Source organism: Podarcis liolepis, assembly GCF_965112155.1.
Source record: "Podarcis liolepis genome assembly, chromosome: 1".
In the NCBI taxonomy this organism is placed as follows: Eukaryota; Metazoa; Chordata; class Lepidosauria; order Squamata; family Lacertidae; genus Podarcis; species Podarcis liolepis.
The window spans coordinates 104467824-104483863 of record NC_139554.1 but is presented as its reverse complement, the minus strand read 5'-3'; the positions used below and the strand labels follow the sequence as shown (position 1 = coordinate 104483863).

Sequence of the window (16040 nt, the reverse complement as noted above, 5' to 3'; positions counted from 1 at the left end):
AGCTGTTCACCTGTAGATCTTGGCTCCGTGGTCACTGAAGTGTTTCTCTAGCCTTCTTTAGCTATTCAGTCTATACATTGCAAGGACAAAACAGTAGGGAGGCATGGGGTGTGTGTTCTGGCTCCTCCCCAAGGCCTCTTGCAATCCCTGTTCAACCCCAGCCTTTGTGTGTTTAACAAAAAGGTCTAAACAGAGCAGGTGTGTTTGAAGATGCCGTCCAACCACCTTCACTGCCAATTAGATTGGCTTTTGTACATTGAATAGGAGAGGCACAAGCATGTCCGCTGACTCAGGCACCAAAATGATTAGGTAGTGCATATTGGGAAGACTTTGTGGTAGTCTTGAAGTTTTGCGTAGCATTTATTTGGTGGGCTCGAGGTTTTGGCGCCCTGCCCTCAAGGCAATACACATGGCAGGGGTAAATGTTGACTTCAATACCTTCTCCAAGTTTCAGAGGCATTTCCCAACCATATAAACAAATCTAGAGTCACTCTCTGAAACCACAAGAATAACTTTCAAACCTGAGAATTGAAGGAAACTTTATATTTTGGACTTCACAAAAATCAGCCTTAAAAAGCACAACAGGGTTTTAGGGAAGCTTTGCAGTCCTTGAAAGCTTTTCCTGCTTAGATCACGAGTCTTAGGTCCTTTTGTTCAAAGCAAGGGGCAGGCTGCTCAAGTCTGGAATGCTTTCTTTTTTAACTTGTTTATCCAAAGTCTGCTGTGAGTTATTATGACAACCCTGGAAAGTTCTAGTCCTCAAGCCGTCACACCCTTTATAAATAGCACTATCTAATTCTGAAGATGAGTGCAGGCACATCTTATCTGCAAAGCATGAATGTACTTAATGAACAAAGTTCCCAGTTGTCAAAAGACCTGCTAGAATGGTCCTGCTGTAGTTTTATTCAATGCTGATGTAGGAAAGTAGGAAACTGTCCAAAACAGGCTCTGCAGATAAGTCAAATCCTTTCTGAAGATAGACTATTTGCAAATAAAAACATTTGTGCACGTAGGTGATGGCGGCATTTAGCTATCTGCTCTTGGGGAATGGCTGGATTTATTTACTGGGCTTGAGGGAATATTTTGGTTCAGAAAGACAAATGTGCTCCCCAGAAGCTTCAGAAAATAATACAGAGAAGTGAAAAAGTATGAGTATGTTGGAGAGAAGAGATTTTTAAAAGACCATTTCATAACGCTAATCTGGCATGATCCAACAAATGTTAAGCACTTTTAGCTCCCAATTATTTGGTTGGTTTTAACTCTTATTAGTCCTCTCCTGTTGAAATCATTTAACTTTAAACTGCTTAACTTTGGCTGGATTATTGATACTGTCGGTACCTTGAAGAGTCTTTAATGTCGGAAGTTATTGGGTTCTTCTTATTTTTATTATGTATTTTGTGTTTTTATATTGTGATTTTATGTTGTGAACTGCCCTGAGACCTGTGGCTATAGGGCAGGAGGTTACTACTACTACTACTACTACTACTAATAGCTACAGTGTTAAGAAAGAATTGGAGTGGAGTGGAAGAAGCTCCCACAAGGGTCAGTGGTGGCCAACAACTTCGATGGCTTTAAAAGAGGATTAGATAAATTAATGGAGGAGAAGGTGATCTGTGGTTACTAACCATGATGGCTACCCTCTGCCTCCACTGTTGCAGTACACCTCTGAATGTCAGTTGCTGTGAACCACAACTGCTGTTTGCTCAGGTCCTGCTTTTGGGATTCCCATGGACATAGGCTGGCTTCACAGAGTTCTCAGTTGTGCTTAGAAACCTGACGGTCCAGGGTTCCAAACTGGGCTTAGAATTCTGACCTTCCAGAGTTCTAAATTGTGTAGGCAGCTTACACAAGTAGAGTATTACTAGTACAGTGGGACCTTGGTTTAAGAACAGCTTAGTTCATGAACAACTTGGATTAAGAACGCTGCAAACCCGGAAGTAGGTGTTTTGATTTGTGAACTTTGCCTTGGAATAAGGACATATTCCGCTTCCTGTTGGGTGTGTTCCATTTGTAAACTGAGCCCCCCACTGCTATGGGAAAGCACGCCTTGGTTTAAGAACACTTCGGTTTAAGAACTGACTTCCGGAACGGATTAAGTTCGTAAACCAAGGTACCACTGTAGTAGTAGTAGTAGTAGTAGTAGTAGTACAGTAGTAGTAGTAGTAGTAGTATACCACCCTGTACCTGCAGGTCTCAGGGCTGTTACAACATAACATCACAATACAAAAACACAAAATACATAATAAAAAAACAAAAACAACCCAATAATTACCCCGATCCCCAACACATTCTAAAAGGGCTTGGATGACAATCAGACAAAGGCCTGGTTAAAGAGGAACATTTTTGCCTGGTGCCTAAAAGTATTTAATGAAGGCACCAGGCGAACCTCCTTGGGGAGCCACCACAGAAAAGGCCCATTCTCATGTTGTCACTCTCCAGACCCATCTCATGGTGGAGGCACATGAAGAAGGGCCTCAGAAGATGATCTCAGCATCCGGGGAGGTTCATTTGGAAAGTGGCAGTCCTTGGTATTGTGGTCCTGCATTGTTTAAGGCTTTATAGAGTAGGTATCCTGTTGCAGATTTTCATCCCCCAATGTCCAGATAGCTGAAGGAAGGTTGGCAATAATGCTAGGGAGCAAACCGTAGTCTCACCCTTGCACAATGTTAATCACATGGGAAGAAGTATTCCTGAGCCAGGCAATCTTGACCAGAGTGCGCGCACACAACCCTTGCCTCCTGGGTCTGATAATCTATTTTTTTTAAAAAAACAAAACATCGTTATTACGTTTTTCAAAATTTGCAAAACAAACATACAGAAACTGAATAGTAATAAAATATTTTTTTGAAAAAGAACAAGAGAGAGAGAGAGAGAGAGAGAGAGAGAGAGAGAGAGAGAGAAAGAAAGAAAGAAAGAAAGAAAGAAAGAAAGAAAGAAAATATTTCTCAAGTATAACATTTTTTAAGGAGTACAAACCATAACTTGAATATTCTATACACAAATTTCCTAGAAAGAAGGTACCTTAATAATTCTTCTTTCTCTCTCTTTTTCATTTCCTTACAGCAACTTCCTTTTTTTCCTATTTTACTGGTTTGAGTCCCTTATAAATTTGTTGGCTTCCTTCTATCTATTTGCGGGTCTGATAAATCTAACAAGGAAGGAAAACTCCTCCATCAGCTATTGTCACTGTTATTTGCTATCGTACTTTTTCCACCCTTCTGATACGGTATCAGCCTACTAGGAAGAGTGGTAATGAGTTACCACTACATGCCATTGCAGGGCTAATAAGCAAAGAGAGGTAATTTGGCAAGTTGTCGAGACAACAGCTGTTACTAACTTACAATGGTCTCACTAAGGAAACGTAACAAACATAGATTGACTCTGCTGGTTTTCTGCCAGGAGATTTGGGGTCAAATTAATGAATGCCCCACTCGGTTCCCATCAGTAAATCTCTTATGCTCCCCAATTAAGTGGCCCTTTGTGGTTCCCCAGCAATAAGACTTGGTTGCTGACACGCTTTAGCATATATTTTAATAGCATATTGTGTAGATCACAAGCCCCCACATTCTTCCTCTTTAGTAATGAATAATAAAAAGGAGGCAATTTCGGAAAGGCTTTCCTGCTATACTCTCATCAAGCGCTGTCATTAATATTGTCCTCGCAGAGAGAAGAATAAAAATGGCTATTATGCAAAGTGAGTAGAAGGATTACTTATTCCAGCGAGTTATTACTTCAACAACCTAAAGACGTGTCCTATAGGTTCTACAAAAATACCATGACCCCAAAATGTACCTGAAAGGCAGGTTTTGCGGTGGTTAACAAAATGCTTTCCTATTCAGTTACACACTAACAGCCAAAAGATATATTTCACGGGAGATAAAACCAGCCTAGCAGAACATGAGGTATAAAATTTAAATGAGGGTCATGCAACAAATGTAGCCATCGTCAGGAAAAGCTAATGCAACATCATTTGCCTGGTAGTAAGTACGGCACAGGAGCTAAACTTAATGGAAGAAATGGGCTTAAACGTTTAAAGGGGCTGAAAACGGCAAAATGCCATTTCGGATTTCAGCAGGGTCAGGGGAGAGATTCTCCACAACATCAAAAGGCTCGTGGGTATATTCAAGATGAAATGAAATTACCCACTCTCTTTGTTTTGACTATATCTATTTTTGTTCTTAAGGATAGTAACATTATGAACACGGTCAAATAATCTTCCTTTCTTGTATAGAAAAGGGATATCTGCCTTTGTGGTGCATACCTACTACCTGGGCCCAGTTACCTTTGTTTGGAGCAATAATCTGTAGGAGATGGGATGGTGGGGCGGCGACACTCACCTGACCTCCTGATAACAGAGTTGCTGCTGCTACAGGGGAGGAGAAGGGGAGGTCAGCAAGGCAGTGGGGGGGGGGTCAACATGATGCAAATACACTGGCAGAGCCAATCCGATGGTCCTGCTGGTGACCCCAGAGGCTCAACTGCCAGGAAGTCAGGTGACCACTGCTGCCCACTGTGCTGTCCACAACTGTCTATAATCCCTCCATGTATATAACAAGTGCATTGGTCAGTGTGAAGAAACACACTAACAAGGATCTTCTTATGGTCCTGACCTGCTGGTCTGGTTTCTCCTATAAACAAAGGATCATTCATTGCACAGCTAATGCCAGTCTCCTCGTTGTTCACACAGCAAGCAGAGATGAATTGGGACTGTGGCTCAATCGACCTATGGAGAATTTGTGCAAACCCCAATGTTTTCTTGATTCTGGGGTGGGCTGAGGGCCCTTGCTTCCAGTGCTTGTTGCTTCACACTAAGCCTGCCCAGACATGCCCTCGAGGAACCACTTTTGTCTCCCTACACTGCATATTGTTATTTTCTGTCTATTCTTGTTCTTCTCTGGGGAAACCTCCAGTCACTCTCAATCATTCCCCTTCCTATCAACCAAGCAGATTATTCTGAGCGTGCAAAAAAAGTACGAGGGAAATTTATCACTTGTCAGGTGGCGTACTCCAGGGAAGCCAGCTCTTTGTGGTGAGGCACGACCAGTTCTTCATAAGTGAAGAAAGAAAAGAACGATCTCCTAACTAACTGCTTTCAATATAGTGAATCTGAAAGGAAGGGGGGAAATAAGGGTGAGAAAGGTGGGCCGGGGGAGAATTGTAATCTCAGAAGAAAGTTACATGTGGTAAGAGACATGGATAGGGGTGGAGAGGTGAGAAATAATTTCATTCAGTCCTGTTTTTAAAGTGCTCGAATTTTGGGTTTGATTGGCATTGATATGAGTGTTTTAGGTGGTTCTAGAGTGGATTTGAGACAGAGATGGCAAAAGGTGTCTCTTTCTCCATCCTGGTGCCCTTCAGGTACTTCTGGACTCCAATTCCCATCAGCCCCAGCCAGCATAGCCAATGGTCAGGGATGATGGGAGTTGTAATCCAATGAAATATGGAGGCCCCTAGGTTGGGGGGAGGGAGGCTGCTGTAAAGAAATGAACCAAATGTTTTGGTGTAGACCAGCTGGGATCATCTTCAGTTGGGGGGGGGGGGTCTGAGTACCAGAATGCAGCCTAACCTAGAGGTAAATCACAACAACGGCTAGACCCCTATACAAATAAATGGTAACAAAAGATAATTGAGAACCGGGTCCGTAAAATGCATGCATGGGCTCAAGATGGGTCCTTGGTCTAAAAAGGTTGCAGAATGTGACTCTAGCAAGGTGTTCACTGTGCAGTGAAAGTATTACAGACAAGGAGCTTCACAATAAAAGTTATTCCGTTTTTTTCTCAAGGTCTTCACAATTCCTAGGGTTGTGAGCTAGCTTCCAGCAATTTGACGTCTGCTTTGCATGCAGTGCATTTCTTAACTGCTTCATTTAAAACGCACATTGATGTTCAAAACTATTGCACATTTAGGATTATTTAGTTATTATTTAAAACATTAAGAGTATTCAACCATAAATTGTCAGATTAAGACAATCACTAGCAAAATTAAGGTAACCTCTCCCTCACCCCCTGTGAATGTAGATGTGTTGTGGGTTATGTGGACCAAAGGAAACCTGGGCATGGATTGGGAAGATCAAGCATGTATTTCAAAAACCATGCAAAGTTTTCATCTGGGAAATCTGATCTCGTATATTCAAAACCATAACTCTGCACAACTGCCTCCAAAGAAGATTTAATTCGTTTCTTCCTCACTTAAAAGGTTATCTCATATTTTCTTAAAGACTTGCATTGTGAAAACAGGTTTGTGCAGGAGTTGTCTTTTTCCATTTTCCATGTAAGACGTTCTCATTAGCGAAGCTTTGTCGTGGTAGGAGATCAGATCAAACTAATCCTTTGCAAAAGATGAATTATTTCTATCAATACTTTGTCCCATTTTGCTCTGGATACATGAAATGTCTCTCAGCAGAAATTATGTGTTGGGCATGCCTGGTCCTGTTGCGCTCATCTGTGTATTTGATTATAGCTTCTTTAGAAAATATCTCAGCCTGGAAACAACTTTGTGTTTATTATAGTCATTTTTGTTTATTGAAAAGAGATTTTCACACCCTGTTGTCAGTGTGTGGCAGGAGAGTCAAACATTAAAGCTGATAATACGATTTATGGAAAAGTTATTTAGTCTTGGCAGACTGTTTTAAAACCAAGTCAGTCCAATATTCTTTATCCTTAGTTCTGGGTTGATGAGTTACACAATTCATATACAGCTTGTCATTGCTGGCCTGCAGTTGTATGCCTAATCAGTCAACCAGCTTGGCTAGTAGCTCATGGTGATCTTTTCAAAATGAGCGTTCAGAGTAAGGAAAACAAAGAAGAATGATTTGCAGGGATTTTCACAGGCTCACTAAAAACCTGACTTTCATCTGCGTCGCTTAGAAATAGCCTGGAAAGGCAAAGTTTCACAAAATGAAGTATTATGTTTATGTGGATTTAGGTACAAGATAAATAAGAAAGATGAAAGATGAAAGATAAAGATGAAAGATGAAAGATAAAGTTCAATAATATGGAGGAGGAGAAGAGAACCAGCCAATAATAAGAATAACTATCTGCCAGGACAGGATGCTGGGGGGGGGGGTTGTTTCTTTTTTTTAGGAAGCTGATGCAATAACAAAGAAAGGTGCACATACTTTGGAAGGTTAAGAGTAAGCAAAAGTACCATTTTGACCTAGAGAACTCAGGTAATGAAGGAATAAAATACCATTTCCTGAACCTCTTATATTGGAACCATATTGACACCTGTAAGAGTGCAATACAGTGGTACCTCGGGTTACATACGCTTCAGGTTATACACTCCGCTAACCTAGAAATGCTGCTTCAAGTTAAGAACTTTGCTTCAGGATAAGAACAGAAATCGGGTTCTGGTGGCGCGGTGGCAGCAGGAGGCCCCATTAGCTAAAGTAGTGCTTCAGGTTAAGAACAGTTTCAGGTTAAGAACAGACCTCTGGAACAAATTAAGTACTTAACCTGAGGTACCACTGTAATAGCTGATATCCCATAATTACATAACAGATAAACATTGTTGGGAAAGGAGTCTTTGGGCTTCCTGCAGTTGTTTTTCCTCTTTCTTAAAGCTGTGATGAGTTATCAATGGTGAAGGAAGTTGAAAAAATGGGATCCAAGTGGTTGGGTAGCAACCACTTTTTGTCTGGGGAATCCCTGTCCATTTCTCCCTTACACCAGAGGTGGGGAACCTGTTCAGCTTGACAGGCTGTGATCCTTATCTTCACCAGCCCCATGGGCCCCGTTTCACAGGTGGGTGGGGTTGCCCACCTGTCAATCACCTGGCGGCATAATGACCTCAGGTGACAACAATGCCTTTGAAATACATCTTTAGCGGAAATGACCTGGGAATGCATTTGCAAAGGCTGTGTCTCATTTTGAAGCGGTTTCACAAGAATCTGATGGGCATTGCTCGGGCCAACAGAAACTGATATTGGCTGTTCGGCACCTTTGAAGTGCATTTCCAAGTGGTTTTAATAGAACCAGTAATGGGCACTATGTGACATTGCCTTTGAAATGCTTTTCCAAATGATTTCTCATTTCAAAACACACTTCAAATTGAAGGCCGCACCTCTACCTGCCTCCCATCTACCCTCACATATGACATCAGGAGTGGGGCAGGTAGGTATGGTTTGGGGGAAATGGCTTCATGGTCAAATGTGGACCCCTGCTAGGCCTCATTAGAGCCTATACTTTGTGTGTCTGGAGCTGACTCAAAGGGAAGTAGCTAGTCCTCATGAACTTGGATTTCTTTTGATGCCTAGACCCTTACACTCGCAAGCCAACCCTGAATCCCAGCATAGAGCTGTGTTTGTAAACAGCTATGCCCAAAAATATGCATCCTCTTAAAAAACTTACCTCTCTCTCTCTCTCTTAGCCATGATTAGGAGGACAAATCTGATGCATTTTCCTCCTGTGTTCTGCTTTGTAACTGCTGTATGGTCCGTTAGACTGTTATGCTCAAAATTATTATATCTATTGACCTTAACTAGCTAGGTTTCTCTCTCAGGTTGCTGGGGTTAATTAGAGTTCTGTTTGCTGAGCTGTAAATAATGCCTGCTGTTCAGAGAGTTCTTTCCCTGTAAAATGGATGAACATTTCAGCATGTTAATGTCTTTTGATTATGAAGATGTTGCTGTGGATTAGCGGGGAGGCAGAAAGAACAGCAGGGCCACGCTCACCACAGGTGTGTGACTCCATTGCAGTCAACAGCAGTGAACTGGGAATGAACTGCAACTTCAGGTAGATTGGCCCAGAAAGGAAAATATACTCAGTAACGTGTTTATTTCAGTAATATGGCAATAAAACGAAAGGACTTCAGAGGTGGGGACATAACATGGATTGTAATGTACAGAGCCCTAGCACTAAACTGAAAGCTTGTGCTGTTTTATTTAAGAGCATAAATGGTTGTCGCAGTCTAGAGATAAACAACTACCTGACATTCAGAAGACATCTTAAGGCAGCCCTGTTCAGGGAAGTTTTTAATGTGTGACATCTTAGTTTATTTTTGGTCTTTTTGGAAGCCGCCCAGAGTGGCTGGGGAAACCCAGCCAGATGGGCGGGGTACAAATAAATTATTATTATTATTATTATTATTATTATTATTATTATTATTATACCTGTGCCACTGCCAAATCCTTCATAGCTGTAGGTTTGAAAAGCGCGGTGAGCAAAACAATCCAAGGTATAGGAAGGCAGTGCGATTTATGCCAGAATAAATTATGCCATTCAAATGGGTGGATTATAAGTAATAAATTATTATCGTTATCATTATTATCCCTATTCCAAACTCCAGGTGGGCAGGGTATAAATAATAACAACTTCTTCTTCTTCTTCTTCTTCTTCTTCTTCTTCTTCTTCTTCTTCTTCTTCTTCAGTAGGCTTTGTGCCAGCTTAGCTGGCCCAAGCCTGGCAGAAGGAAAACAAGCCTTTAAAATAGGTGTTTGACTTACAGCACCCTTGTTTTCCAGAGTAAACACTGTGTTGAGACACGTAACCAAAGTTAATGGAGTCTGGAAAAGGAGTAAGTCTCCCCTTCCATGCCATGCCCACCTCACACACCTGGAACAACCCATTTCTGCCCACTGCCTTAATAAACCTCAATGCAACTGGCTGGACCATTGGACAATGCTGCCTAATTTATTCTGTGGAGACAACATGGCAGGGGGTGAAATTTTTAATTAATGGTGGGAGGGACAGAGGAGGGAAGTGGGAGCTGTAGTTAGCAACTGAAGGGCATTTTGCATGGAGGGATATTAGTTATTTCCTGAAACGGCGCACTTGTCATATCAAGGCCAGCAGATGACCAAAGATCGTGTGTCTGACTAGCTTTATTAAATTGCTACTGGTCTGCTAAGGATGTGAAATTTCCTGCTCAGTGGAAGCAAAAGCCAGTTCCCCCATCTTTTACTGTGATCAGTACAGCCAATTTTTGATCTACTGCTGTTTCATAATTACCACGAATGCTTTGTGAGTCTTCCATTGTCTGCTGGAAATTAAGCAGTTTGTGTCTGCGAGGCTAACAATGTAATACAGGTGTAATGAATAATGTGTGCAAAACAGAGGCTGTGGATAACACTTTCTTACATGCCGTGAGTTCTGGAATAGCAGTAGTTCACTGAGAAGGAACTAAGAGAGCCCTAGTTTGGTGCAATACTTGGAGTGTTAAACTATGACTTGGGAGACCAGGGTTCAAATCCCTTGAAGCTCACTGGCTGAGAGCTTGGGCCAATCACTGCCCCTCAGTCTAACCTACCTCAGAGAGTTGTTGTGAGGATGAACTGTTGAAGGTGGAGGGAGAATATGAAAACCTAAATATCCCAGTGTTGCCCAGGTGACAGCTTTATACCAGGCACCCCCAAACTTGGCCCTCCATATGTTTTGGGACTACAACTCCCCTCATCCCTAGTTAACAGGACCAGTGGGATGATGATGGGAATTGTAGTCCCAAAACATCTGGAGGGCCGAGTTTGGGGATGCCTGCTCTATACAGACGTTACTGCCACTGTGCAAGTTTCAAACAAGGGAGGGGGGAGATTCCCTATAATATGGGTCAAATGTTGTGTGATTGTGTATACAGAAAACATAATATGCTTAGAACTTTCACAAAGTAAATAAATACAGCCATTTTCAATAACATGTGACATTGCTCAGATTTGTTGGCATGTCTGTGATCATGCAGTGAGAACCACCTGATCCTTTGACTCAAACACATTTCCTTGGTTTTACAGCAGGTAAATTTCCCTGATTTTCCTGCTAGCTACAAAGGAGTGTATTGAAAGCTAAGCCACATGGGCTTCAATGGTTCATCCTAATACAGTTTACTTGGCATTCAAGTTCCACTGAAATCACGATGCCCTTCTTCAAAATAAATGCCTGGGTGTGGTGTTAACTGTACATAAGAGTGTGATCTGTGGCCAAAGCTGTCATGCAAGCTTTTCTGCAAAAACGCATTTAACTTTTTGAGTTTAATTAGTTTGTCAGATTTTTCACTTTGTGGTGGTGTATATACAGTTTTTGTCTGTAACGCTTTACTGTGCTTTATCACCATTTCTTAAAAAGTGCAGGTTAGTTGCTTTCCTTTTCAGAACCAGTGACAGGCCATTCATTGTTTGACACCAATTTTTCAATGAGAAATGTTCCTTCTTCTGTTCATGCTGTTCAAAGTGCTTTGGAGGGCATTGGAGACATCTGTGAAGTGGCTTGTGGGACTCTTTTCTAATGAGCAGCTTCCCTTCTCTTTCTCTTTTTCTTCTCCCCCCCCCTCCTTTGCCAGTTCTTTGGTGTCATAGAACAGGAGTTGCTAATTACAAGTGTATCCCTGTGTCAGATATGTGATCTTCCCAGAGTTGTCATGTCGTCTGTGGCTTGTCTGACTCTTACAAGAGCGGCTCTTAAAAGACGTGGAGCTTTGATTGTTGGCTTCAAGCGCTTCTTGTTTTCGTTTTCCATAGGCATGAGTGACAGACATTAGCATTTATTTTAAAGAAAAAGAAAACACAACCCCTGTTTGAATTAATTATCTATTTTACATAGGCCAGGTCCAAAAACCTTGTGAACCTGCCATACTAGCATACACAGCCTACCAACCATGCCGTGTGGCTTTTAGGGGCTTGGCAGCATGCTTGTCCCATATGGGTAGCAAAACCAGTGGTCTTTATTCCCTCCAGGTCCTTGGCAGACCACTAGACATGGAGGATGGGGTAGTGTTTCATGTGTTGGTCAGAATCTCATTTGCACAGGCCTTGTACAACTGTTACATTCATCTGCTGTGTAATTTGCAAGAGGAAAGGCCAAAGCAGCTACAAAACAAATGGTAACAGTTACTGTGTGGAAGAGAGAAAGTAGCAGTTTGGTCCTATACAACAGGGCTGATGGATCTGAAGAGCAGAAGTTTGCAGTGTTCCTTCCCGTCATGGCATGGGACATTTACCTCCCCATCTAACCAGGGAGGGAACAAGGGGGGAAATGTTGCCCTTCCTCTCTCTGGACAATCCACTTTAGCAACCCCAGTTTGGCTGCTGTCACAGATTCTGGCACTGCTGGTGGTTCAGGAGAAAAGGTAATTGACATTGTGCCCCCAAGGTGTTGTTGGACTCCATCTCCCATCAGTCCTAGCCAACATGGCCAATGGCCAGGGATGGTGATAATTGTAGCCTAGCAACATCCAGAGGACACCATGTTGGCTTGTGCCACTGCAGCCAAACTGGCATAGTGAGATTGACTAGAGTAAGACATTCTGCTCCTCAATAATGTATCCTCTTACTACATTAATTCACCTTATTGGTCTCTTACAACAAGAAAATGCATTTTCAGGACTACATAGCTGACCTCGTGCTAAGCGCAAATGAATGCACGCTTTATTTCTCAGCTCCAAATCTGATCAATAGATTCATCCTATATGTACAAAATACATTTATTGGACTCAATTTAATTATGACTAATTGTGTTTTTGGTTTTTGTTTGCTTTTAGATTTCCAAAGACCGCGATGGTGGTGTGATGTGCTGCTCAGCACTTGGCATGGTATGTTTAAATGGTGTAAGATACATCTAAAAGTCTGGACATTTTCCTATGAAGGTTGCTAAAAGTTATTTGAAAACTTGGTGTGGCTGACGCTTCATTCCTTACCCCTCTGCGATGTCAGCTTAGTGCAATATTTTGCTAATTGGTCTCCTTTATCTGTCTTTTCAAAGGCTTAAGTCCCGAAAAACTGATAACAATGTACCTTTCTCAAGGGCATGTTTGTGTGGTTTCTAGGAAGAGGAATTCCTGAGTTTATCACCAATTAGTTCATCAAATGCCAGTCAGAACCTGCCAGGCACCTAGGGAAAAGGGGGTGTTAATTGAAATAGCCTGTAATTACCCTAATTCAGAAGTGAGATGTTCCCCATCAGCTTAAGCTTTTCGTTCCTGCTTTGTTCTGCACCTGTGTGAGTTCCCTTCTGCTGCTTTCTTCTAGCTACTTAAAGCTGGAGTGGAGTGAGGTGTCTTTTAATTTTATCTACTGAAGTTAAATAGCCAGTGGGGGCGGGGGATAAATACTTTGGTAACTTCGCAATATTTCCACTGTCACAAGTGTGGCTTGTACCTCAGTAATTCATACTCAGTGTAGGCCCACTGAAATGTGGTCACTTGTCCAGTATTAAAGTTACATTGTGCCCCACACAAAGAGGCAAGACATGGGGAAATTGGGGCCATGACTCCATTGGACGCTATACAAGAACTATGTAGAAAGCCTACTGTACGGAAACTACTTACCTGGGTCAGTTGACCCAGTTCTTAATACAGGCCACATTTGGAGCTGGTGAGGGAACTTTAGCCCCATATCTTCAGGATTCCTGGCCCCATTCCTGGCCCCGTAGCCCTAAGGAGTGGTTCTCAGGAATCAACATAAAGGTGTCTCAGAGTACTGCACAATGAACATGGTCTTACTGATTCCACTATTCCACTAACAGCCACAGCCACATGGACACCTCCAAAGTCAACAGAACCAATTGCTAAGCTCCACACGCAGGATAGAGTTGGCAAAATGATGAAGGCCATGGGCATAAGAGACAAGCCAACAAGCCACTACTTTCTCACAAAGTGGGCAGAATACTGCCACTTATAGGGTGGGTGCTGCACTGCACTTCTAAATCCAGGCCAGATCTCATACTCTTTGTGGATGCATGCACAGTCCCTCATGCCTTGCCAGGCTCTGGGACCAGGTGGAAAGCCACCCCCTGTCCAGGTATGCTTCTGTGACACCGAACTATAGGACTGGGCTTTTGTTTCCTTTTGCATGTTGTAATGGTGCTATTAGCATTCTAAACCTAATTTCTGTTAAGTTTTGCCATCAGTCATTCTTTTGCTTAGTGGTCTTCTAGGACAAACATTTTAATTTAAACCCTATGTTGTTGGTTCTCGCCGGTATTTTAGTTTAATAAGCTATAACGGGTCTCCAAACTGGGATGCTCGGTAATTGCTCTGGGTTTACGTGGCATCCATTGCTCTCTTAGCTGTGCTGCTCTTTCATCTGAGAATGATAGATTTCTTTAAATAAATGGAAAAGCATGCCTTGCAACACACACCTTCCCCAAGCTGCTTCTCTTTCCTCAGAGGAAATTATTCATCCCTCGCCACAGGTGGGAGAGCAGCTGGGGAGGTGATTTTGAGAAGGAAAGGGTTACGCAGCTTTTCCTCCTCCCTTCTGCTCCAGATCACCACCTCCCTGTACACTTTTCCTTTAAAAAAATAAGATGAAAAGACATCGTTTGCACATCATCTAGCCCCACAATTACTGTATGGTGGATAACTGGGATATTTATACTTGAATTTGTTCTGCTTGCTAATGTGGCCAAGAAAGAGGTTGTCTGAAAGCTAAATGCTAAGGAAAAGTGGCAATTAAATGTAAATCATTGCAATGTCCCTAACAGTATTGCATGTGTGCTATGTTGCAGGTGGCAATGCACACATGCGCACGTCATGGACTTTCATTCTTCTGGGTTGCCTGTGAATTAGCAGGGGTGTAGGGATGTGCACAGATGCTAGAAGAGGATATATTTATTAGATATTATCCTTTCTTCCTCACGTTTGTGAGTTCAGCAGAGTGCATCCCTTTGCAGCTTAAAAGGAAGCTTAGATAGGCTAGTTTGGGCCCTTTAGTTTAAGTAATCTAGGATACTTTAAGGCAGGCTGGATTCTCCTGGTATTTTCCTCTTTTCTCCTCCTTAAAACAATATTCGCACAAGCAGTCTTGTAAAAGGCAAAAAATAACATTTACCGACTCAGAGTTTCTTTTGCAGAGTAATAGATTCAGCAGCTTTGTTCAGGCAGGCTTAAAATGGTAATTCATGCTTAAGTCTAGTTTAAGGTGCAGATTGTTCTTACATTTCTGGCTTTGTGATGAGAAAAAGAGTTAAGAGTAAAGTGAGGCAAAAGAGGGGCGTGCTCAGGCAGGTGAGGAAACTATAAATGGCTATGGCTCCCCCCTGTCAGGGCACAGTGGGTGTTTCTCTCAGAGTTCTCTCTAGCACACTAACAGGAAAACTTTGTGAGCTTCAGCTCTTATCATGTGCCCATCTAGCAAACATGCATTGTTGGTTTGACCGCATTGTAAATATCCCGCTGTGGCTCATTAGGAGGCCATCTGCTCTAGGATATGGTAGTCATATTTGAAGGGCTGTCAGTCCTCTCTTTGAATGTGTCCTCTCTCTAACAGCTGTCCAGTCCAAGATAAGGAACCATAACAAACCTGTGGGGAAAATCTATCGGAAACTTCATTGGACTACTTTTGTTAACAGATTCAGGAAATCTCTTAATGCTCGCAGAAACGAATGATATATAGAAAGCACAAATGGAAACACTTTGCAAGGGAGAGGAGTAAGCCAGAACTTCTGAATTTATTCTTACCAGCCTTGTCTGACATTCAAAGTCTTTCTGAATGAAAAATGAAGATATCTACTTGATTATCCTAAATCAGGGGTCTGCAACCCGCGGCTCCGGAGCCACATCTTTTACACCTTTGCCGCGGCTCCGGGGCGGATACTAGCGAGGGGAGGAGGCGCATTGTGCGCCCCGACACTCCCCACTGTGGCGGGCGCTGTACTGGCTGTGACGTCGCATGGGGGCGGTGCGTGCGTTAGTCACGCACCGTCCTGACGTCACCTTCCCGCCCGCTGTCAGATCGCGGCTCCGGAGATATATTTGTTTTAAATGTCGCAATGGTTTTGCGGCTCCCAGTGTTTTTTTTTTCTTCGGAAATGGGTCCAAGTGGCTCTTTTTGTCTTAAAGGTTGCAGACCCCTGTCCTAAATCTTTGCGGCATACATGTTGAGACTGAACTCTGCATTATTTCATGGGCAGCTCTCACATTTTGGTTTCCAGGTACAACTGTGAAGGTAACGTCACTAGCAAGTCTGATCCTAGATAAAACAAGTATATTCTGAACAAAAAGGAGACAAAAGGAAGGGTTTCCTTAGCAACAGGAACTGTAGAATAGATCTCACATAGCTACTCAGGTTTAAAGTTCACATTTGTTCTTATCCAGTTCTGAGGATAAGCATGAACCTA

General features: G+C 42.5%; 1 long non-coding RNA gene across 1 annotated transcript in view; it reads left to right on the top strand.

The window, feature by feature from the left end:
- LOC310703350 overlaps positions 1-16040 on the top strand; it is a 140182-nt gene that overhangs the window by 98716 nt on the left and 25426 nt on the right. The window contains exon 2 of the long non-coding RNA XR_014524089.1: positions 12463-12513. This is a non-coding gene — a long non-coding RNA (uncharacterized lncRNA). The remainder of the gene's footprint in view (positions 1-12462; positions 12514-16040) is intronic.